The following is a 26,064-nucleotide window of genomic DNA, read 5'->3' as shown; positions in this document are numbered from 1 at the left end:
CCTTAATATATACGTCGAATAACCGTAAATTGACTTTCCCAGAATTCCCCGCATGGTACATCACTTTTTATGCATTTTATTGACATTAATATGGATCTTTTTAGTTGTTTCCCCATCAGTTATGTACATTAGAGATTTATGTTACATCTAATGTTGATAAACGATGTTTATTTCATGGATTTAATTTTATGCGTGTTACCATACTGGTATTTAGTAGCTGTGTGAATGACACTGAGCACCTTCTATGTACTGATACTCTTTTCTGCTTGTGGGAGAAGTTGATTGTGATGAGCCAACACAATCTCACGGCAATTCGTAACTTTTTCATTTAGTGGCTAATTCGTATGAATTCGTATGATCTAATTCGTACAATTTAGTACGATTTATTATCCCCTAATGACGGTTGGGGTTAGGGGTGGGGTCAGGTGCCACGCCTCCTTTTTAAAATCGTACAATTTCGTACGACTGAACTCATACGAATTCGTACGAATTAGCCACTAAACTGGCAAAACGTGAAATACTTACGTTTTCTCGTCAGATCAGGCTGGATGAGCATTGGCTTATTATGTAACTTCCTCATCACCTGCATGTGGGTGTGCTAACGTGACTAAATGTTTAACAAAAGATGTGTAAATGTTGATCATTCAAAATACAGACATTTTACCTCTATAAATTAATAAAATACGGTAATTTACCGTAAAAATGAAAAATTACTTTTACGGTTTGTACCGTGTTTTTAACGGTAAAGTACTGGCAACCACAGCTGCCGTTTTTTTACCGTAAATTTTACGGAATTATTTTTTACAGTGAAGATAGATACTATAATATACTATATTGTTGTTAAGATTTAATAATGTGCCTACACTAAATAAAATACTGGGTTTTAAATATTTAAAAGCAATATTACACTCATAATACAACTATTTTTTAACAAATAAAAAGCATTTTTTGTGCAATTGTTATGCAATATCACCAAGAAAGTGTTCTTGTCAGCAATCTTAAGAGCCTCAGTGCAGTTTTTCCTTCTCCGTCCATTGAAAGCAATTGATCTCAATCAGCAGGCCATTATCTTCATCGCCCAATTATCCACATTGTCACTTTTGCATTTGACCCCGTGACCCAAGCAGATCACCGGGGCCTGCGGAAACCTGAGCCGGCCCATACTGGAGGCCCCCGGGGGCCCGTCACCAAAAACATCCATTACTGAAGCAACACGCAGAATATAATAGTGGCACAGTTACATCTACAGAGAAACAAGAGCGCTGAATGACGTCCCAATAGCGCTGCGATTCCCATGAAACTCCTCTGGGATTGGCTTTATTGGAGGAGTATCATGTGCTGAGAGAAATAAACAGCTCTGTTACCGTTGGCCACATTTGTGAATGATGTTGAAAGGAGTTCTAGATCAGTTAGGAAAGACAAATCCCAAACGAGACCTCTTTAAAGTCGCCGTCAAATTAAAGATGGCAACTCTTTCTTTTATGCATCATCATCATCATCATTATTATTGCTTTTTTAATGACCGATGTCATCAAAACAACCTTCAGTAGAGTTGTGCTCCCCCGTTTTCCAGCACTGTTGGTTTTTCCCATATGTTGCTCTTGTGTGCACTGCTAAGAAAGCGTTTGTGTCTTGTTTTCAGTCGAAATATCTGCAAATTCCTAAATTAGGAAGCACTTTACAGACAAAGACAAAGTGTTGTGTTGTTTTCTGAAATAATGAGTCAAAATTAGGTGAGTTTTGCCTTAAAACAAGCAATAATCTGGCAATAGGGTGAGTAAAGAAGGTATAGTAAGCATTTATTTACCATAGTAAGATGAGTCCATCATACCACGGTTGGACCCGAGTGTACAGACGTGATTGTCAACATTTTGTTTTCTGACACATCATCATTTTATTGGACGTTGTTTTTATTTATTTACTTTTATTTATTTAGGTGTTGACAATAGCATTTAATATTATTCATGAGTCAATAAGTTAATGTTAATAATCTAAAAAAATTGAGACATGTTACAACATTTCATAATAAATAAATGCATACATAAATATATATATATATATATATATATATATATATATATATATATATATATATATATATATATATATATATATATATATATATATATATGGTAACAAATGGAACCTATATACACTCATCGGCCACTTTATTAGGTACACCTTACTGGTACCGGGTTGGACTCACTTTTGCTTTAAGAGCTGCCTTAATCCTTCATGGTGTCATTCATTCAACAAGCTACTGGAAATATTCCTCAGAGATTTTGCTCCATATTGTCATGATAGCATCACACAGTTGCTGCAGATTTGTCGGCTGCACATCCATGATGCCAATCTCCACCACATCCCAAAGCTGCTCTATTGGATTGAGCTCTGGTGACTGTGGAGGCCATTTGAGTACAGTGAACTCATCGTCATGTTCACCAGTCTGAGATGATTGAGCTTTATGACATGCTGCGTTATCCTGCTGGAAGTAGCCATCAGAAGATGGAGACACTGTGCTCATAAAGGGATGGACATGGTCAGCAGCAATACTCAGGTAGGCTGTGGCGTTGATGCTCAATTGGTACTAATGGACCCAAAGAAAATCTCCCCCACACCATTACACCACCACCACCAGCCTGAACCGCTGATACAAGGCAGGATGATCCATGCTTTCATGTTGTTGAGGCCAAATTGTGAGCCGAGCATCCGAATGTGTCAGCAGAAATGGAGACTCATCAGAGCAGCAACGTTTCTCCAATCTTCTATTGTCCAGTTTTGGTGAGTCTGTGTGAATTGTAGCCTCAGTTTCCTGTTCTTAGCTGACAGGAGCGGCACCCGGTGTGCTCTTCTGCTGCTGTAGCCCATCCGCCTCAAGGTTGGACGTGTTGTGTGTTCAGAGATGCTCTTCTGCAGAGCTCGGTTGTAACGAGTGCTTATTTGAGTTACTGTCTATCAGCTGGAACCAGTCTGGCCATTCTCCTCTGGCCTCATCAACAAGGCATTTGCGCACACAGAACTGCCGCTCACTGGATATTTCCTCTTTGTCGGAGCATTCTCTGTAAACCCTAGAGATGGTTGTGCGTGAAAATCCCAGTAGATCAGCAGTTTCTGAAATACTCAGAGCAGCCCGTCTGGCAGCAACAACCATGCCACGGTCAAAGTCTCTTAAATCCCCTTTCTTCCTCATTCTGATGCTCGCTTTGAACTGCAGCAGATCCTCTTGACCATGTCTACACGCCTAAATGCAGTGAGCTGCTGCCATGTGATTGGCTGATTAGAAATTTGCGTTAACGAGCAGTTGGACAGCTGTACCTAATAAAGTGGCCGGTAAGGCCCAATAATATTCATACCCCTGGGTATAATATGTAAAACCAAAGATTCTACAGTCTCTATTTCCTAATATATTAATGAAATAGGATAAGCTATAAATCGATATTATTTGTATCTCTCTCTATTATAACCATGAGTATCATTATGCCAGACTTCTGTCATGTTTATCAGGTTTTCTGAATGTTGGCGCTGATAGTGTGCTTGTGTATGCTTGTGCACGTGTGTGTGTGTGTGTGTGCATGTTGGGGGGTGTGTGGCAGTGTGTGTGTGTGTTCAGTGTGCTGATACTCTTGACACGGAGTCAGACTGTGTGATGGGAAACGTGTGTCTGACATGAACACACACAATGAGCTCTTTCTTCCACTGCTGCTCTACATGCCGGAGGTTCTTCAGGACACACACACACACACTTGCATACGCACTTAAACTCATGCAACCTCACATACACACGCAGGTTGGGTTTGAGTTATGGGGACATTCAATAGACATGATGGTCTTTATACTGTCCCTTCACCCCTAAACACGACCTTCACAGGACATTCGACCACATGATGAACTCATCCTGCGTGATTATAGAGAGACATTGAAGACTGCACACTTTCTCACACACACACACACACACACACATGAACACTCATACATGAACACTCATACATATGCACAGATATACGTACACACAAATGATGACACACACACACTCTCTCTCTCTCTCAAACACACAACACAAACACACACAGGTACCCGAAATAATAACACACACACTCTCTCTCTCTCAAACACACACACAACAAACACACAGATACCCAAATACACACATACATGCACACACACTCACACATGCACACACATAGATATAAACAAATATATACACACACACACAAAAACGTACATGCACACGCACATACAGTATATGCAAATATACAAACACAAGGGCACACACATGCAACACGCAAACACATACATGCACATATACATACACACACACTCACACACGTGCACACACAAACAAGCGTGCGTGTGCATGTTTGTGCGTGTGAATATATTTGTTTATATTTGTGTGTGCATGTGTGTGTGTGTGCATGGGTGAGTGCACGTGTGTGTGTGTGTGTGCACATTTGTATATGTGCATCTCTGTGTATGTACATGTGCACATGGATGTAAATGTGTATGTGCATGATGCGAGCGTGTGTGTGGCTCCAGCAGAGGTCAGCTCAGCTCCTGTGTGTGTCTCTTTGAAGCCTGTGATGCGTGTGTGTGTGTGTGTGTGTGTGTGTGTGTGTGTGTGTGTGTGTGTGTGGTGGAAGTGTAGGAAACAGGTGCTGCTCAGCTCCAGCTGTTCTGTCTCTATTTGATGTGCTTTATAAAAGACAGATGCAAAGTGTCGAGCTCACACACACACACACACACACACACACACACACAGTACTGACCATTGGAGATTCGTCAGACTGAAACACACTCTCGAGACCTGCACTTCTATAACTCTAGCCTATTAGATATTGACAGCGCTTTCTTTTGTAAATGACCCAGCAGCCCTTCCCCTATTTCATTTGATTTCATTCATTCATTCATTTTACTTCAGCTTATTCCCTTATTCATCAGGGGTCGCCACAGCGGAATGAACCGCCAACTATTCCAGCATATGTTTTGCACAGCGTGTGCCCTTCCAGCTACAACCCAGTACTGGGAAACACACATACACACTCATTCACACACACTTATACACTACAGCCAGTGTAGTTGATCAGTTCCCCTATAGCGCATGTGTTTGGACTGTGACGGAAACCGGAGCACCCGGAGGAAACCCACGCCAACACAGGCAGAACATGCAAACTCCACACAACTGAGCCAGCCGGTACTGATGCATGTCTGAACAGAAGTGATATCCTCCTGTAGGTGTTGCTGTAGTAAAAAGAGCGGACCCCTGTCCACGTGTTAATCCGCTCTGACTCAAGCATGTTCATGTAATCGTGGCCTCAGCTCAGAGTTGAGTTGTGATTTTTTTTTTTTTTTTACGACTCTCCTCTGTAATAGGAGGCCCTTCACTGGCGTCTGAGAGTGGAATTACAGCCTGGGCTGCTGATCTGATCTGAGCATTTTGCATTTACCTGTAAAAAAAAAAAAAAACGCTGGGTTGTTGTAATCCTATGTTGGGTCAAATATGGACACCCAACTGCTGGGTTAAAAAAGTGCCATTTACATCAGCATTTTTAAAGTGTGAATGAATGAATGAATGAATGAATGAATGAATGAATGAATGAATGAATGAATGAATGAATGATTGCATAAGTTTGTAAATAAACAATTTCAAGTAGTCAGTAGCCTCGTGTTGATCCTTACACAATCATTACTGATTCTAATTCAGACTATCCATAAACTGGTTCCCATTACACTGAATTAGCAGGGTAATAAATGCTTGCTTGGTCAATTAGTTAAATATGGACAAACTGTAAATAACCTTTGGGTTATTTAAATATAAATACAAAAAAATTAACCCAATGTTGGTTTTGTCCTTATTTGACCCAATATTCAACAACCCAGAATATTGATAGTGCTGAATGAATGTATGAATGAATAAATGAACGAATCCATAAATGAATGAATGCATAGATGAATTAATTCATCATAAATGAATGAATGAGTGCATGAATGAAGAAAAATGAATAAATGCAAAAATGAATACATGTGTGAATGAATGCAAAAGTTAATGAATGAATAAATGCATGAATAAATGTATGCATGAATGAATCTATTAATTATTGCATGAATGAAAGCAAAAATGACTGAATGAATACATAAATGAATTAATGAATACATAAATGTGTGAATGAATGCATAAATTATTGAATGAATAAATTAATGCACGAATGAATGTATGAATTAATGCATAAATGAATGCACGAATGAATGAATGCATGAATGAATAAAAAAATGAATAAATGCATTAATGAATGAATACATAAATGTGTGAATGGTTGCATAAATTAATAAATGAAGAAATGCATGAATGAATGAATCCATAAATAAATGCATAAATGAATGAACACAGATTAATTAATTCATGAATTGAATGCATAAATTAATTGATGGATGAATGCATAAATGAATGAATGAATCCATAAATTAATGCATAGATGAATAAATGAATACATAGATGAATGAATACATAGATTAATCAATTCATGAATGAATGCATAAATGAATTGATGGATGAATGCATAGATGAATGAATGAATCCATAAATGAATGCATAGATGAATGAATGAATGCATAGATGAATGAATACATAAATGAATTAATCCATAAATGAATAGATGCAAAATTAATGAATGCACGAATGAATCAATCAATCAATCAATGCATACATGAATAAATGAGTGCATGAATAAATGCAAAAATGAATAAATTCATGAATGATTGAATACATAAATGTTTGAATGAATGCATAAATGAATGAATGAATGCATAAATGATTAAATGAATCCATAAATGAACGCATGAATGATGAATGAATGCATAAATGAATGAACACATAGACCAGAAGAAGACAGAGCCTGTAAGTAAGAGCAGCATGTTTTGCAGTGCAGTACAAGGACATACAGACTAGCAAACACAGCAGATTTGAGCCAAGATGTCTGCCGCACTTCCACAAGCACACATTGATCAGCCTGATGGCAGTCTGCGAGTTTCTGCTCTCAGTCAGGAGATTATATTAGCAGTAACGTTAATCTGAGCTCCCGTTTACCAGCGTTTGATCCGGAATTCATACGATTCCCAGACTTCCTCCCATTGGACGATTGGGCGCTACGTTCACACGCAGCTTTTGAATGAGCCGAGTCTGGACGTGTCAGCGGGAGACTCCCGCGTGCGGACTTTACCTTGTAACCGAGCTATTGAAATGAGGGGATGTGGGAACCCAGATAGCGGAGGTGGAACCGCAGAAAAACAACATCATGCTTTTTAAAAAGGAGGAAGCCACGCTTTTCAATGAGCCGACTGTTACCGTGGCGACAGCGCTGCGCTTTCTTCTTCCTGGTCCACATTTAAATGCAGCTCGTCCTGCAGGAAGTAGCCGTCGCTTATTTCCTGTCTGCCGCCTGTTTAAATTACGCCCCGCTGGATTGGGTTTCTCCTTTTTTCTGCATTATTTCTCCCTTCGGACCGGGAGAGTAAGCCTCAGATTCTGGAGGCAGATTGATGACGGATGAACTCAAGACTGCTGTTCAATGCTGCCTCTCTATTCCAAGCGGAAACCTCCCGCTCTCCCACAGGAAGTACCTAAATCTGCAGTGCATCGACTCGCCTGTGGGGGGGGCTGGCTCCAGGAAATCCAGATGATTTCTGACTGCGTTTGTAAACTGGCCAATTTTACAACAACATGCTAATGCATGCTAGTAACATGCTAATCCATGTTAAAAATATGCTAGTAACATGCTAATTCATGCCATAATCATGCTAACAACATGCTAGAATCATGCTAGTAACATGCTAATCCATGTTAAAAATATGCTAGTAACATGCTAATTCATGCCATAATCATGCTAACAACATGCTAGAATCATGCTAGTAACATGCTAATTCATGCCATAATCATGCTAACATGCTAGAATCATGCTAGTAACATGCTAATCCATGTTAAAAATATGCTAGTAACATGCTAATTCATGCCATAATCATGCTAACAACATGCTAGAATCATGTTAATTTGTGCTAGAATCATGCTAGTAACATGCTAATCCATGTTAAAAACATGCTAGCAACATGCTAATTCATGCCATAATCATGCTAACAACATGCTAGAATCATGCTAATTCATGCTAGAATCATGCTAATTCATGCTAGAATCATGTTAGAAACATGCTAATAACATGCTAATTCATGCTATAATCAAGCTAGTAATGCTAATTCATCCTAGAAACATGACAAGGCATGCTAGAATCATGCCAACAACATGCTAATTCATGCTAGCATCATTCTAACAACATGCTAATTAATGCTAGAGTCATGCCAATAACATGCTAATTCATGCTATAATCATGCTAGCAACATGCTATTTCATGCTAGAATCATGCTAACAACATGCTAATTAATGCTAGAATCATGCTAACAACATGCTAATTCATGCTAGAACCATGCAAATTTGTTAGCAACTGCTTAGCAACCACTCAGAATACTTTAGCAACACCTTAGCAACCACTTAGCAACACATTAGCAACCACCTAGCAACAATTTAGCAATGACCTTAGAATACCATAGCAACCGCCTAGCAACACCTTAGCAACCGCCTAGCAACACCTTAGGAACCACCTATCAACAACTCAGAACATCCTAGCAGCCACTTAGTAACACCTTAGCAACCACCTAGCAACACCTTAGCAAGCACTCAGAACACCCTAGCAACCGCCTACCAAGAAACATTCCTGCTGAAAAATCCAGCTTAAACCAGCCTAGGCTGGTTGGCTGGTTTTAGCTGGTCGACCAGGCTGGTTTTAGAGGGGTTTTGGCCATTTCCATGCTGGTTTATAGCCATTTCCAGCCTGGTCTTAGCTGGTCAGGCTGGAAACTGACCAGCTATGTCCAGCTAAAACCAGCTTGACCAGCCTGGTTTAAGCTGGACATAGCTGGTTTTGGCTGGGCTTCCAGCCTGGCTAGGCTGGTCAAGCAGGTTTTAACTGGTCATCTTCCAGCCAACCAACCTGGAAAAGGCCAAAACCCCTCTAAAACCAGCCTGGTCGACCAGCCTAGGCTGGTTTAAGCTGGATTTTTCAGTAGGGTTGCCAATCTATACTAGAAACATGCTAAGATATGCAGTATGTACTCATCTATGCCGACTGATTCAAACTTCATAAAAACTACTTCAGTTATTTACATTTTAAAACCACTTCAAACTGTCAGACGAGGCTTTTTAAGCCACCATAATGTCTGTCCTCAAACTTTAATATCTAGTTTACACACATTAGCATATATCAGATTTCAGCATGAGTCTGTTCACAGCTTCCGTCTTTTCACAAGTCATTGCTGATGGGAAATACTGTAGATGTAGCTTCACATTACTGTTATTCTGCATCGGAGCATCGTTCCTTTTCACGAGAACAAATAAAAGAGCTTAAATCCAGCACAATTTCTATCAAATGGGACGTCCTGCAGCGTTTGGTCTGACACGAGGACATTCTGCTGCGTTCAGGCCTTTGGGAAAGATTACACTCCCTCAATTTTTTAAAATAAATAAATAATAAATCCCTCTTTGCTCCTTGTGAGTTTTGTGCGCAGACGTTTCCCGCAGCTCCTCTAGTGATGGACTCATTAATCATGTCTTAACAGTGGGGAGATTTTTCAAGGGATCCTGATGTTGACATAGGAATATTTGAGAGTAGGAAGACTGTAAACTATTGAAGTGTGTTATTAATATAGTGATTAGCATAAATGGGCACACTCTCTTTCAAATATTAATATTTTTATCCATTTCTTTAGACAATATTTTGGTGCATTTAAACAAAGCAGTTGTATTAAACGGTTACACTCATTAAAGTAAGAGTTTGGTCACTGATCATCATTAAAATAGATGAATAATACATTTAAATTCTTATTGCAGTTATTGCAAAATAACAATAACAGTACAAAAATTCTAATACATTTTGTATTTTTTTATGATTTTTCTTGTTTATTAAAATTGTATTACAATTACAATTTAAATGAGGTACTGCAATAAAAAATACAAGCTATAAAATGTCACATGAATGTTATATTATTTATCATTTGTCTTGATTTTTGTTCATTTTTTGTTAGATTAGATCATTTAAATTATTATTTCAATTTAAATAAATACAATTTATAAAATTATTTTAAGTATGAATTATTTATTTTTAAATGAGGTATTGTAACAAAAATACAAGCTAAAAATGGTTATTTTTAATGTTTGTCTTTTAACCCTAACATATTCATATTTTTAGACTCTTATGTTCATTTTTTGTTAGATTTGTTTATTTTAATTATTAGTTAAATTTAAATTTAATTATATTTTTACGTTTCTCTTGATTTCACGTCTTTATTAAAACATTTTTTGTAAATTTGAGTAAAAATTTAATAATAATAATAATAATAATGTTTTGCTAATACTACTACTAATAATAATAACAATAGTAATAATAATAATAATAATAATAATAATAATAATGTTTTGTTGTTGTTATTCTTATTATTAATTGTATTATTATTTTTTATACTTTATTGCACACAATTATATTATAATTTAATTGTGTAAATAATGAATGCATCCATTATTCTGTTTTTGTTGATTTATTAAGTTTAACTTAATGTTACCTTGTATTTTTTCATATAAGTAGTAGTTTTAGTTATTTATATTAATATTTAAAGCATCTAAAGCACCTATTTTTTGTAAGATGTTTAATGTCTATTTATTTTATTTATTTATTTATTTATTTATCGTTATCACCAAACATCATCAGTAATAGAAAGATTTAAATTTGAATAATTTGATAATTGTCAAATATATTGCGTTTAAATTTTTATTAAAATAATTAACATTTAAATGATTCAATTTAAATAAAATTTTACTTAAGGCATTGCAACAAAAATACAAGCTATAAAACGTCACATAACTGTAATATATTTTAACATTTGTCTTCATTTTTACCCCAACATATTCTTATTTTTAGACTCTTCTTCATTTCTTTTCAGCTTAGTTAATTTAAGTTATTTGTTCAATTAAAAAAAAATACAATTTGTTAAATTAATTTAAATATGAATTATTTTAATTTAAATAAAGTATTGTAACAAAGAAAAACAAATATAATCACTATGAAACATCAACTGAATGTTAGATATTTTTTTACATTTCCCTTGATATCTCCTCTATTAAAATTTGAGTTACTTGATCAAATTTCTTTATTTATTTATCATCATCATTATAAATATTTCTATTATTGATGATGCTTGTTTACATTTAAACCCTGTAATAAATGTTAAATATATTACATTTAAATAAACAGCATTAACAACAACATCAATTATTCAAATTTAAATAATTAAAATTAAAAAACATATTTTAATTATAATAAATAACATTGAAATTTAAATGAGGTACTGCAACAACAATGAAAAAATACAAACTTTAAAAATGTCAACTAAATCAGTGTTTCTCAACCACGTTCCTGGAGGCCCACCAGCTCTGCGCAGTTTCCATGTCTCCTTCACCAAACACACCTGATTCAGATCATCAGTTCATTAGCAGAGACTGAAAGACCTGTAATGGGTGTGACAGACAAAGGAGACATCCAAAACGTGCAGTGCTGGTGCTCCTCCAGGAACATGGTTGAGAAACACAAAGCTAAATATATATATATATATATATACTTTTCTCTTGATTTCTCCTCTTTAATAAAATGTTATGCCATCTTTCCCAGCATATTCATATTTTTAGACTCTTGTTGTGCGTTTTTGTTGCTGCTGTTATTGTTGTTAAGTTCATTTCAGTTTTGTGTGTTAGTACTGCCTAATCTAATGTATATGCACACATATAATAATCAGAAAATATGAATAGCGAGATCAGTGTGTCCTCCAAACCCCTGCAGCTTCTTCTTCTCTTTGCGATGGACTCATTAATCATCTCCTAACCGTGTGTGTGTGTGTGTGTGTGTGTGTGTGTGTGTGTGTGTGTGTGTGTGTGAGGGGATTTTTCAAGGGATCTTACTGTTATTTCTGTCCACAAGAAAACAAATTGTGCAGAAGGGGGGGTCTCTTTAACAGGACCACCCCGCCGCCTTTGAGGGCACGGCCAGAAGAGTGAAACACAGGAGCGCTTTTCTGGGGGGAGAGAACATTGTTGATTTTGGACTCTCCCGTGTTGCTTTTTTGTCAGGACCGCTCTTTATGGGACGTTCAGTGGATTTTCGGTCTTCATTCCTCTTTGATGTCGCCTCCTGCCAGTTTCTCTCTTCCCCCCCACAAAAACAGAGGTCATGTGGAGTCACGCTGCAATTCCTGTATTTCACCACCCAGAATGGCTTCTCTGCTGATTATTCGGCGTGTTTTATGTGAAGTTGTTGCGTAACAAAGCGCACAGGCAGATACAACTGTGGGATTTTACTGTGACCTCTTACATTCACAGACGCGTCAGTAAAATATGTGTACTGAGAATAAAGAAAGCTTGCACAACATTATCAAGGCATGCAAAGTATGATTCCAGGAGGTCAAAGCGCAAACAGATGAAGACAAAAACACTGGACATTTTATTCAACATGATTTTTAAACTTAATAACCAATTTGTTTAGTCTTTGCCGTGATTATATTAGACTTCTTCAAGACACTAGTGTTCAGCTTAGTCACATTTAAAGGCTTCACTAGATTAATAGGGTAGAGTTATGGTGATTAGGCAAGTCATTACTCTGTAGACAATCAGAAATAAATACGGTAAAGGGCTAATCATCTTGAGCTGAGTAGTTTTAGTTATTGTAGGTATGATTATGGATGTTGTTATTTTAATAAGGAAAGATTGCAGAATATTATGACGGCATGCAAAATATGATTCCCAAGTGTCAAAGCACAAATAGTTTTAGACAAAAACACTGGCCTGTTTCAACACGATTTATATACATAACTAAATGTTTTAGTCTTTGCCATGATGAAAATGCACAATACACTGAAAATAATATTCAAAGATGACTCCTTGGATTTACAACTTTTTATTTACTTTACGTTAAGTGGTTGTGAACCGTTTATATGTGCTGAATTTAAACAAATAAATTACGTTAAACATTACACAATTTAATTGGTTTGTTTAAATTCAACACATAAATTGTACATAATTTTTTTATGTGTGTGTGTATTTGACTACACTGTAAAAAAATAAATAAAATAAAATAAAACATCTGTAATTCTCTGGTTTATTTCCAGCAGCTGGGGTGCCAGAGAAAAGTGTAAAATAACGAATGTTAAATTACAGAAATTTACTGTAAAATAACGGACATTAAATACCAGAAATTGTTTCAAATTAAAATTTCTGATAATTTTCTGTAATTTAGCCGCTGTCATTTTATGTTTGTTTGTTTTTTCCGGCACCACAGCCGTAGAAGTTCTAATTTGTTTTACAGTGTAGATATCCTTCAAGACGCTAATATTCAGCTTAAAGTGATATTTAGAGGCGTAACTTGGTTAATTAGGGTAAAGTTGGGGTGATTAGGCAAGTCATTACTTTTCTGACAATCAGAAAATATATATATTAAGGGGCTAATTATGTTTACCTGAGTAATTTTAGGTCTGATTATTAAGGATGCTGTTATTTTAATAAGGAAAGTTTGCAGAATATAATGACGGCATGCAAAATATGATGCCCAGGTGTCAAAGCACATATAGATGAAGACAAAAACACTGGCCTGTTTCAACATGATTTATATAGACAAAAACTTCATTTAGTCTTTGCCATGCACAATATTTTAGTAGATATTACTGAAGATTCAGCTTAAAGTGACGTTTAAAGGTTTAACTACTGTAGGTTAATTACATTTAGGTTAATTAGGCAAGTCATTACTCTATAGCCAATCTGAAAAAAAAATATTATTTATGTTTTTATGATTTTTCGTGTTTATTAAAATTGTATTACAATTTAAATGAGGTACTGCAACAACAAAAACAAGCTATATAATGTCTCATAAATGTTATATTATTTAACATTTGTCTTAATTTTTCTTTATTTTTGTTAGGTTATTAGTTCAGTTATTATTAGTTAAATTTAAATAAATACAATTTATCAAATTAATTTAAATATTAATTATTAATACAAATACTAATATTCAGCTTAAAGTGATATTTAAAGGCTTAACGGGTTCAATTAGGGTAAAATTGACAAAAAGGGTAATTAGGCAAGTCATTACTCTGTAGACAATCAAAAAAAATATATGTATATATATATATATATATATATATATATATATATATATATATATATATATATATATATATATATAGAAAGCTAATTATCTTGATCTTAGTAATTTTAGTTGTTTTAGGTATGATTATTATGGATGTTGTTATGTTAATAAAGAAAGATTGCAGAATATTATGACGGCATGCAAAATATGATTCCCAGGTGTCAAAGCACAAACAGTTTTAGACAAAAACACTGGCCTGTTTCAACATGATTTATATACTGATTATTATCTTATTTTATCTTTGCCATGCATAATATTTTAGTATAGATGTTACTCAAGACACTAGTGTTCAGCTTAAAGTGACATGTAAAGGCTTCACTAGGGTAATTAGGGTAAAGTTAGGGTAATTAGGCAAGTCATTGTATAACAGTGGTTTGTTCTGGAGACAATCCAACACTAATATTGCTGAAGGGGCGAATAATATTGAGCTTAACATGGCTTTAAAACTATTAAAAACGGCTTTTATTCTAGCCGAAATAAAACAAATCAGACTTTCTCCAGAAGAACAAATATTAGAGGAAACACTGTGGAAAATTCCTGAATGTTTTCGACAAAAAACAGCAGGGCAAATCATTCTGACTATATATAAACACACTGTACATATATAATCTGCTTGGCGAGCTGTTCTGTATTGGTTGAAATGTTCGGTCCACTTCTCTGGCTAGAAACGGAGCGTGTGTGATATCAGCGCAGTTAAAGCGGCTGACGGCTCAGCATTATCTCATATCTGGGCTCCATTTGGAAGCTATTATGTGGTATTAGGTGAGCATCTCATTTGTAATAATCACGGGTTAAATGCCAAGAGCACACACAGACACGGTCACAGAAGTGTTTTTGACTACTGACAGCAACACACACACACACACACACAGAGAGAGAGAGAGAGTCGGTCACAGAAGTGTTTTTGACTACTGACAGCGACACACACACACACACACACACACTTCTACAGCTATTTCTATCTATCTATATTAACTATCTGTATGGGGACCTCCCACAGCTGTAATGATGTTTCTGCTGTAATTAAAATATTTTTCCATTTAAAAAGTAAAGTGAGGATTACTGTTTCAGTTTAGGTCATTTAATTACAGTTTTTTATCATATACATGCCTTAGGCATTACGGTGGCACAGAGGGTACGGTCACCACACAGCAAGAAGGTCGCTGGTTCGAGTCTCGGCTGGGTCAGTTGGTGTTTCTGTGTGGTGTTTGCATGTTCTCCCCGTGTTGGTGTGGGTTTCCTCCATGTGCTCCGGTTTCCCCCACAGTCCAAACACATGCGCTATAGGGGAACTGATCAATGAAATATTTAAATATATTTAAGCTTTCCTCCTTTGTCCAATTATTTTGCTTGCTTTAATGAGAAACTCACTTCAGTTTGACTCACTATTTCTGAAAACAACACTATATTTTGTGCTTGTCCTGAAAAGTTGTGCTTGTTCATTACTGATAACACACCCTCTGTTAGGTTAAGTGAGAAAAATATTTTTTATTTGTATTTTCTTAATTCGTTTATTCATTTATTTATGGCAATGCACTTTCTTATTGCTGTTCTTCACATTTTAGCAACAAAAACTTCATTCACCTTTGCTGCACTGTAAACAGTTATATGATCCTGACAGCATATATATTTTAGGTCATTGTAAAGTAAGTTAATCGTGTTTGTAACTTAATTTTATAAGTTATGAGAGCTGTTTAATGTCAGTTTGATCTAAGTTTAATGGACTCTTAAGGTTAATTTGATTCAGCTTAAAACAATTTAAGGCAACCAGGATTGCAGTGATTACATCTACAGTGTGCTCGATCAAACTACCTGTTTAAAATTAGCTGAAGCAACACAGTATTTGATTTGTTGTTGTTGTTGTTGTTGTTGTTGTTGGGAAATATTATTCGTTTTAAATATGCATAATATTTTAGTAGATATTACTCAAGATTCAGCTTAAAGTGACATTTAAAGGCTTAACTAGGTTAATTAGGGTAAATTTAGGTTAATTAGGCAAGTCATTACTCTGTAGCCAATGAAAAAAATTATATTTATTATTTGTTTTTATGATTTTTCTTGTTTATTAAAATTGTATTACAATTTAAATGTAAATGATGTACTTCAACAAAAAAATGCAAGCTAAAAATGTCACATAAATGTTTTATTTAACATTTGTCTTAATTTTTCTTCATTTTTTTCTTTGATTATTTTTTCTATTATTTTTATTATTAGTTCAATTTAAATAAATAAAATTTATTAAATTGTTTTAAATATTAATTACTCATAAAAAATCCTAATATTCAGCTTAAAGTGACATTTAAAGGCTTAACTAGGCTAAATAGGGTAAAATTAGGGTAATTAGGCAAGTCATTACTCTGTAGGCAATCAGAAAATATATATTGTAAAGGGCTAATTATCTTGATCTGAGTAATTTTAGTTATTGTAGGTATGATTATTTGGGATGTTGTTATTTTAATAAGGAAAGATTGCAGAATATTATGAAGGCATGCAAAATATGATTCCCAGATGTCAAAGCACATATAGTTGAAGACAAAAACACTGGCCTGTTTCAACATGATTTATATACATAATAACTGATTTATTTTGTCTTTGCCATGCATAATATTTTAGATGTAGATATTATTCTGTTGTTGTTGGGAAATATTATTCATTTTATATTTAATACATTTAAGTTATTAGAAAATTATCTAAAAAAAATTAAAAATAACAGCAAACAAACTTTTTTTTTCCAGATTATTTTGCTTGTTTTAAGTCCAAACACATGCGCTATAGGGGAATTGATTAACTAAATATGTAAATATATATATAAAAAAATATATATATATATATGTATAAATATTATAAATATATATATATATATATATATATATATATATATATATATATATATATATATATATATATATATATATATTATTTTAGCTTTCCCCCATTGTCAGATTACTTTGCTTGCTTTAATGAGAAAATCACTTCAGTTTGACTCATTGTTTATGAAAACAACACTATAAGCCTTGATTTAAGTCTTTATTTGGACCAAAAAGAAGACAAAAGCTCTGAGAAGAAAGTTAAGTATTTTGCTGCTTGTTCAAACAACATCTTAAAAAAAAAAAAAAAAAGAAGCTGAAACAGCACAATTCTTGATTATTTTTTGGAAACTTATTTATCTTACATTCAATCCATTTAAATTTGAAGAAAACTAAAATCTAAAAAATTTATAATCTTATTCCAAAGAGAAAAAAACGATTAATATGTTTTGCGTAGCAAATTATTTTGCTTATTTTAATGAAAAACTCACTTCAGTTTAACTCATTATTTCTGAAAACAAGACAATGTTTAGTCCTTGTCTAGAAATGCGTCTCGATTTGATTCTTTTTAGATATTTGCACTAGAAACCGGTGTAAAACTCTCAGTAAGAAAGCATTTGTTGCGCGTTTGCCCTGCTGGCGACCCCAGAGAGCCGGAGCCACTTTATAAATCTGGCTTGGTTTAACCTTCAGCAGACCTTAATGGTGGGTGGTAGAAAACCGGCTTTATGTGCCGGTGTGAAGCCTTGTTAAAGCTCTATTAGCCACGATGGTATCGCTACGCAAATGAAACCTCAGACAAACATTATATCTATAATCAGCGGCTTGTGTTTGGAGCGGGGGACCAAAGCTGTGCTGCAAAAAAAAAAAAAGCTTTTCTTCATACTTAGACCAGATTCTAGTACAACTATCTCAAAATGGTTAAATCAAGAAGCATTTTATAAACGGGTAACAAATATAATCTTGTTTTCAGAAATAATGAGTCAAAATGAAGTGAGAAGTTCATTAAAACAAGCAAAATAATCTGCTAATAATGTTTTATTTGGTTTGGAGTAATACTATTTTTCTTGCCCCTTTTGCAGATTATTTTTGCTTTTTTTAAGGGACAACTAATTTGATTTAAACTAATTATTTCTGAATACAACACAATATTTAGTGCTGGTCTAGAAAATGATTCTTGATTTTAGGATTTCTAGATATTTGGACTAGAAACAAGCTGTTTGTTTGCAGTGTTCTGTCTAGTTTTAAGTGCACTATTGTAACTGCATTAGCTTAATGCATCTTGATTTCAGAATTTCTAGATAATTTGATTAGAAACTAGTCAAAACTCTTAGTAAGGAAAGCATTTTTTGCATTGTACTTTAGTCAAGATTTACAATCTTATTTCTTGCCCCCCAAAAAAAGTCATCTTGATCTTGTTTTAAGGATAAATTACTGTCCAAGATCAGATTGTGTATGATTATCATGATTGTTATAATATTATTTTCTTTTTAAGCTTCAAGTTAGAGACACAATTAAAGACCAGCCTTTTAAGACGTTATTTTAGCTTCTCTTGTTTTAAGTTTGCCTAGTAATAAAAAAATATTATTAATAAAATGCCCAATCTCGCTTATACTTGTTCTTTAGTGACTAAGTACACCGTGTTGTTTTGCTGAATTAATCTTCATTATTTTAAGAAACAAGAAGTAATAATTTTGCCTAGTGAATTCTGTCAAGTCTTAATTTGAATGATAAAATGTGAATAATGTGTGTGTGTGTGTGTGTGTGTGTGTGTGTGAGAGAGAGATCCTGATTTAATTCATACAATAATCATGTTCAGGTGTAAACGCCTTTTCATTTTAGACAGAATATAATGTAGATTCAGAAATGAGCATAAATTCTCCTGTAACAAGTTTTAACACTGAAAAAAAAAAAATAAATAAAAAAAAAAAAATATATATATATATATATATATATATATATATATATATATATATATATATATATATATATATATATATATATATAATAAAAATAATATATATACACTGCAAAAAATGCTTTTCTTACGTAGGTTTTTTGTCTTGTTTTGAGTCCAAATATCAAAAAATTCTCAAATCACGAAGAATTTTCTAGACAAGCAAAACATACAGTATAGTCTTGTTTTGAGAATAAATATGCTAATATTAAGTGAGTTTTTCCTTAAAACAAGCAAAATAATCTGCCAATGGGGTAAGCAAAATATTCTTGTTTTTCCTTTTGACATTCCTTATATGGTTTTAAGGAAAAGCTCACTTAATATTAGCATATTATTTCTCAGTGTATATACTAGTTACAGGAGAATTTATATATATTTATTTATATTTTTACTTAGAATTTTTGTCTTGTTTCTAGTTCACAATAAATTTTCCTAAATCAAGAAACATTTTCTAAACAACCACAAAATATTGTTGTTTTCAGAAATAATGAGTGAAAATGAAGTGAGTTTTACCTTAAAACAAGCTAAATAATCTACCAATAAGTAAAATAATCCCATGTTAAAATGTAAAATAAACCTATTTCGCTATATTTTAGTGTGATTGAGTATTTTATTAATAGGCAAATGTAAAACAAGCTAAAATAAAGTCTTAAAAAACAAAGCATGTCTTAAATTTTGTCTCTGATTTTAATAAAGCTTTGCAGAAAAACTAACTTTAAGCTTTAATAAGTGAGAAAAAAGATAACAATCTTAAAACAATCAGACACAATCTGATCTTGGATAGTATTTAATTCTTAAAACAAGATCAATAAGACTTTTGTTTGGCCAGAAATGAGATTGTAAATCTTGAATAATGGAGTACAAAACAAAAAAATGCTTTCCTTACTAAGAGTTTTGACCATTTTCAACTCCACATATCTAGAAGTTCTGAAATCAAGAAGCATTAAGTTGATGTAGCTACTATAATATACATTACATGCAACTAACCCTGAACCTAATCCACATATATTCTATACACTCTAACACATGCAGCCCTACAGTATTTATTAATTAATAGTACTCAATACACTAATAATCAATAGTTATTTATACACTAATAACACTATTTGTCATCTGAAACCCAAATGTGCAACCGGTAATTATTGTAACACTTATTCCAAGCAGTGTGTTTAGTGTAATTATCTTAATTTCAGCTTTTTAAACACTATATACTTTCTTATTTGGTGTGTAAAGGGCTTAACTAGACAGAACACTGCAAACAAACAGCTTGTCTTTAATCCAAATATCTAAAAATCCTAAAAGCAAGAAGCATTTTCTAGACCAGCACTAAATATTGTGTTGTTTTCAGAAATCATGAGTCAAAATAAAGTGTTTTTCCTTAAAACAGGCTAAATAATCAGCCGAATACATTTTATTCTAAATCAAAGTCATGATTTTTTAATGAAAACTCACGTAATTTTGACAATATTTCTGAAAACAAGACCATATTTTGTCCAGAAATGCTTCTTGATTTCAGAATTTGTAGATATTTAGACTAGAAACTAGACAAAAATCGGCATTTTGTATGCAGTGTGTTAGAGAATTGTGCGAGGACAGGACCACCGTAGTGAATTCCTCCTCATCTCCAGCGGCAGCAAAACCCCGCAGGCCTGTAAAAACCCTTTAAACACAGATTCTGCAAGGAGAAAGTTGATGTGAACTGTAATGCAGGATTTGGGGGAGGGCGGTGTGAGAAAATAAAAACGGTAATTGTCTGCATTCCTGCAGATTCGATATATAAACAGTTTGAGCGTCAGCCATGAAGACGGCAGCTGTAAGTCATTTCTGCAGCAGATAATCATCAAGCCTTCATGCAACAACAAAAAGGGGGACTCGTGCTGCCGGACCCGCACTCGCTTTCCTTTAAACAACCTGAGTTCCTCTTATATTTACTTGCTGTTTCTCAGACAATAAGATGCATTGGACATTTTCAGGGACCAAACAGCAGACACACATGCTTCAGAATATACTGGCAAAGATGAACTCTTGCATTTAGTGCATTTGTTTAAGGTAAGTGGATGCAAACTATTTATATGTGCTGAATTTCAGTTGAACGTTACTAAATTGGCTGTGTTTTGTTTTAATTCAGCACATATTAATTGTTTGCAACCACTTAGAAAGATTTAGCAAATCCAATTAATATTTCTATTCAGTGTACACTGTAATGAGTGAATGGTTGAAAACGTAAACTCATTGCCTTCAAAGTAGAAAGTAAATGAGTCATTTGCATAATTATAAACAATTTAGTTTAGAGAACTTAACAGTTCTAAGTTACAACAGAAATAGATTTTTTAACCTCCAAGGGCTTAGTGGCCACATATGTGGACAGCACATTTGAGCTCTGAAGTGGCTATTTAAAATACTCTAGATGTTTTATATTTTGTTTCAGACATACAGTGTCATCCTGCACCTTTTTTGCAGCATATTTAATGTCCCAAACACTGTGGCTGTTTCTCAATATGCGTTCTTCAGCGGTCTTGTGTTCTCGTGTAACGTCATCATCAGCTGCCGAAGTTCAGTTCCAGTCATTGTGACTGGAGGTGGGAAGCGCAGCATTTTATCTAGATTTATTATTAAAGTTCAGAGATATGACTTATTTACCTCAGAAGTATCCCTAAATGAAACATGAATATAAACATTACCATGGACATCTTAATAAAGGAATAAACACATTAAGGGTGTTTGTTTACTGAAAATCGTATTAAAATCTGTTTTATTTATATTGTGCACAGTATATTGATAATGTTTTTATGCAAAGTATATATTTTGAAAAGGGGAAAAACTGTAAATGGTTGTATGAATGCTGTAATGTTTAAATAATTTACTATTTAAAACGCGTGAAGGTCATGTGACCATCAGGAAGAACGCAGCATCTCATTTCTCAAAGGATGCGTTCTCTGCCCTCGCCGTCTCCTGAGTTCGTTCTTCCGAGGACACCTGACAAGACCGCCCTCCACAAGAATGCTCTGTTCTCTGCGTTCTTGGAATTGAGAAACAGCTTATTTTAATTGTCCAAAATGGGAAAAAATTTTGTTTTTACTCTGTGATTTTCAAAACATGTTCAATATATATATATATATTAGTGCTGTCAATCGATTAAAAAAATTAACTAATTAATCGCACTTCTGAAGAAAAATTAATCGCGAAAAAAAAAAAACTTTGTGTCTGTTTTGTGGCAGGCAGATGACGATAGCAGGGCTGTATCTTTTAGTATTATATAGAATACTTTTGTTCTGCCAGATCTCCCAGTCAGGGGTTTATTAAGTTTTATTTAATTAATTTTAGTTTTTGGAATTCTGTGCATTAGAAAGTTCTTTCAGAAGAAGAACAGTTTTTTGAAGTATTATTTGTTTTTATTCTGTCTATTCAGTGTCCTTCAACAAGAACGGTGGTGGTGGGGTTCATGACATTCACAATGGTATTTTAGTTGTTGGTTTAACCATGGATGAGGTAATGGCTGTTATGTTTTCAATGACGTTTCTTGTCACATGTTCAAAAACAACAACCATTTTTGCATATCCATCATTATTATAATGGGTAAACAATACTTACGCTATAACGTAAATTAGAAGTGTAATAGAAAAACTATTTATTTTTATTTTTATTTTAACATTTTGAATTTTACTCGAATACAAATACAAACACTTTTCCCACCTCAACAAATACAGATACTAATACTGGCTGCTCCGCACATCCCTAATATATATATATATATATATATATATATATATATATATATATATATATATATATATATATATATATATATATATATATATATATATATATAATTATTTATTTATGCAACAGTTCTGTCTGGTTCTCGAATCTGATTGGCTGATAGCTGTGTGATATTCTGCAATATCAGAACTCCTACAGCCTCTTTACCATTTGTGTATTACTCCGCCCATATACAGCCAGCAGAAAGCAGACACTACAGATCTACAGTTTAAAAGATGCTTGCTCAGCTGTTTAACTGTCAGCTTATGATTTGAATCCAAGGCGGAAGAAAGTAGTTCCTCATATAGAAGGGTTTTTAAGACTCTCCATGTTTGATTTAGTTTTTATATACACAATTATGCCGTCAAACTGTTGTATAATCGCAATATCACACTCGTAGCTGTGCAATATGGCTGTATATCGGCACTGGTGGGGACACTAAGGCACCCGGCCTGCTGCCTCGTGCCAACGCATGCCTCCCACCAGTGTGATATACAGCCATATCGCACTGCTACTCGTGTGATATTGCTCATATATATATATATATATATATATATATATATATATATGATTTTTACACAGTATACAATCTATTGTGTGTGTGTGTATGTGTTTTTGTGACATTTCAGGACACAAATCTGTATAATGACATGGGTATGACACAGGTATTACAAAAAGGAGGTGAAATATGAGGACATTGATGAAGTCCTCATTTCTCAAAATGCTTATAAATCCCACAGGATGAGTTCAATCAGAGAGTAAAGCTGCACACAGTCTCCTGTGATTGTTGGGTTTAGGGGTGGGGTGGGGTGAGGGCAATGTAATATTTGGTTTGAACAGAATAAAATGAATGGGATCCTATGTAATGTTCCCACTTTTCACAAAAACAAATGTGTGTTTGTGTTTGTGTGTTAAAGAAAGACAATCATGTAGGTCTGGTAGGACTTAAATGACACCATCTTCATTTTCAGGCTGCAGGTCTCTTTAAGGAGTGGGATCAGCGTCCTGTCGTGGTCTGGATGAGCTGGACAGGTGTTTGGGCCTCAGCGGAGGATTATCCCGCTGTCCTGCATTCCTCACCGCGGCACCAGATGAAATATTCCTCAGCAGATCAAGGCCACGGTCAGGTGAGAACACAGACAGACAGACAGAGGAGAACACGAGCTCAAGTCCAGATCGTCAGCGCAATATAAATGACATGCAGATCATGCCCTGGCATGAGGACTGCACTGTTTGGAGACTTTTCTGTCAGTATATTAAGCCGAATATGGAGTAGAGGGTAGTAATAACTCATCTCTAAAAACTGATTTATTTCCTCTTCATCATGATGACAGTAAATAATATTAGACTAGATATTCTTCTATACAGCTTAAAGTGACATGTAAAGGCTTCACTAGGGTAATTAGGGTAACTAGGCAGGTTAGGGTAATTAGGCAAGTCATTGTATAACGATGGTTTGTTCTGGAGCATAGATATATGCACTAGATATCGCATAGGGACCCTGAGCATGCGTCTGTAGCGCCGCCACATTGGTACAGTGCTCCCAGGACAAATGTCATTCAACCGCACTAGTCAAGACAGTGTTATTACGTGAAGATGCGGGACTTTAGCACTGTCTACGGGTGTAGTAACGAGCAAACAAAGAAAACAAAGCACAAAGGCAGAACATTTCATAGGTAAGATTTAGTTTTTTTCTGTTTTTGTATGTTCTGAACCTTTGTGCTAATCAGGTAACGTTATTGATGATAACAGTCACTTACTGCATTCAGCATACGGCAAAGCAGCTCCAACTCGCACTAAACACTCGGCTTATGCTAGTTTTGTTTAACAAAATCAGCAAACAATGCGAAAGAAATATGACAACGAGATGCTGCGCTGCCAGAAACTTGTATTATTGTCGGCTAGTGAAAGAGTCGTTCATAACGGAGATTCATTCACAAACGAGTCGCTCCCTCCGTCAGTATGAGCAGTGAAAGCAGGAGAGGAGCTGTGCTTCAGGACATGATTAGATCACATTTAACAGAGGGTGAATAGTATATCTGTACACACAAACACAAGCTTTTTGTCAGGAATGCCCGTGCGGTCACTGATCCATCAATGCAGAAAAGTGAAGTAAAATTAAAATTTTCCTAATTTAAAAAAAGTATTGCAGACTGACATGCAGGAAAACTCCCGATCACAGATATATGTGTATATGTGTATATCTCTGGCTCTGGATTGCCACAGTCCTCAACTGTACCTTGGTGCCGCATTCATTTCAATGGAGCGCTACCCTGTAGCAAGATGGCGGCGCTATTGACGCATTCCTTCCAATAGACAACAACAACATTGTAGGAGACATCTAATGTAGATGTCTATGATTCTGGAGACTATCGAAAAAGAACTAGCTGAAAGGGGCGAATAATATTGACCTTAAAATAGTGTTAAATAAAATAAGAAACTGCTTTTATTCTAGCCGAAATAAAACAAATCAGACTTTCTCCAGAAGAACTAATATTATCAGACACACTGTGAACATTTCCTCAATCTGTTCAACATCATTTGAGTAATGCTAATGAAAATAGTTCTGACTTTACCTGAACATACACACTCTCTTTACAAACGCTAGACATTATTTAATGTAAAATAAAAAAATAACCTATTGTTGTTTGTGCATTTTTGACTCGACATATCTATAGTTAACTTGCAAGTTAAATCTCTTGTTCCTTGTGCATCCACTACACATATTTTCTTGCTAATTAATTAATTAAATCAGACTTCCTTTAAAGAACAAGTCAACAGCCACAGTCAGACGTTATTAATGCTGACTGAGATGACTGTAGTGTTTGCTGGAGTGTGGCAAGACTGTAAAAATATCTGTTAATTCCCACAGACAGTGAAAAACCTCCAGTCAGATCTGCTGTCATTGCGGTAATCCAGCGTGGACTGAAGTCTCTCAGTCTTCAGGAGTGTAAGAGCAGTACGCTGGCATGACCTCAATTAACTCCGCTGGATAAAGGGAACTAGCTGGATGTCAGTAAAATGAGAGGAAGAGCAATATAGTGTTCGCGGAGGGCGCCGCGCAGCTGAACTCATGAAACGCTATGCTCAGACTGCAGATGAGCATGCAGGACACGCACACATCAATCACTCAGTGTGTGTCTGTGTGTGATGGTCAGGACTGTGTGTGTGTGTAACCAGAGAGTCGTGCCAGACGCAAACAGAGTGACCCGCAGGACAACACGGAGACGCCAGCGCAACCTGATGCCTCTTTTAAAGTCCC

At 34.8% G+C, this 26,064-nt stretch overlaps 1 long non-coding RNA gene across 6 annotated transcripts in view; it reads left to right on the top strand.

The window, feature by feature from the left end:
- The window catches only part of LOC147836973 (uncharacterized), a 307,385-nt gene that overhangs the window by 33,464 nt on the left and 247,857 nt on the right, over positions 1–26,064 (top strand). For all 6 annotated transcript variants that reach the window (XR_015478067.1, XR_015478066.1, XR_015478068.1 and 3 more), the window contains one exon: positions 23,774–23,929. This is a non-coding gene — a long non-coding RNA (uncharacterized LOC147836973). The remainder of the gene's footprint in view (positions 1–23,773; positions 23,930–26,064) is intronic.

This window comes from Danio rerio, chromosome 2 (genome assembly GCF_052040795.2).
Source record: "Danio rerio strain M-AB ecotype USA chromosome 2, GRCz13ab, whole genome shotgun sequence".
NCBI classification, from domain to species: Eukaryota; Metazoa; Chordata; class Actinopteri; order Cypriniformes; family Danionidae; genus Danio; species Danio rerio.
The sequence above is the reverse complement of the archived record's forward strand: the minus strand, read 5'-3'. Positions and strand labels throughout refer to the sequence as shown.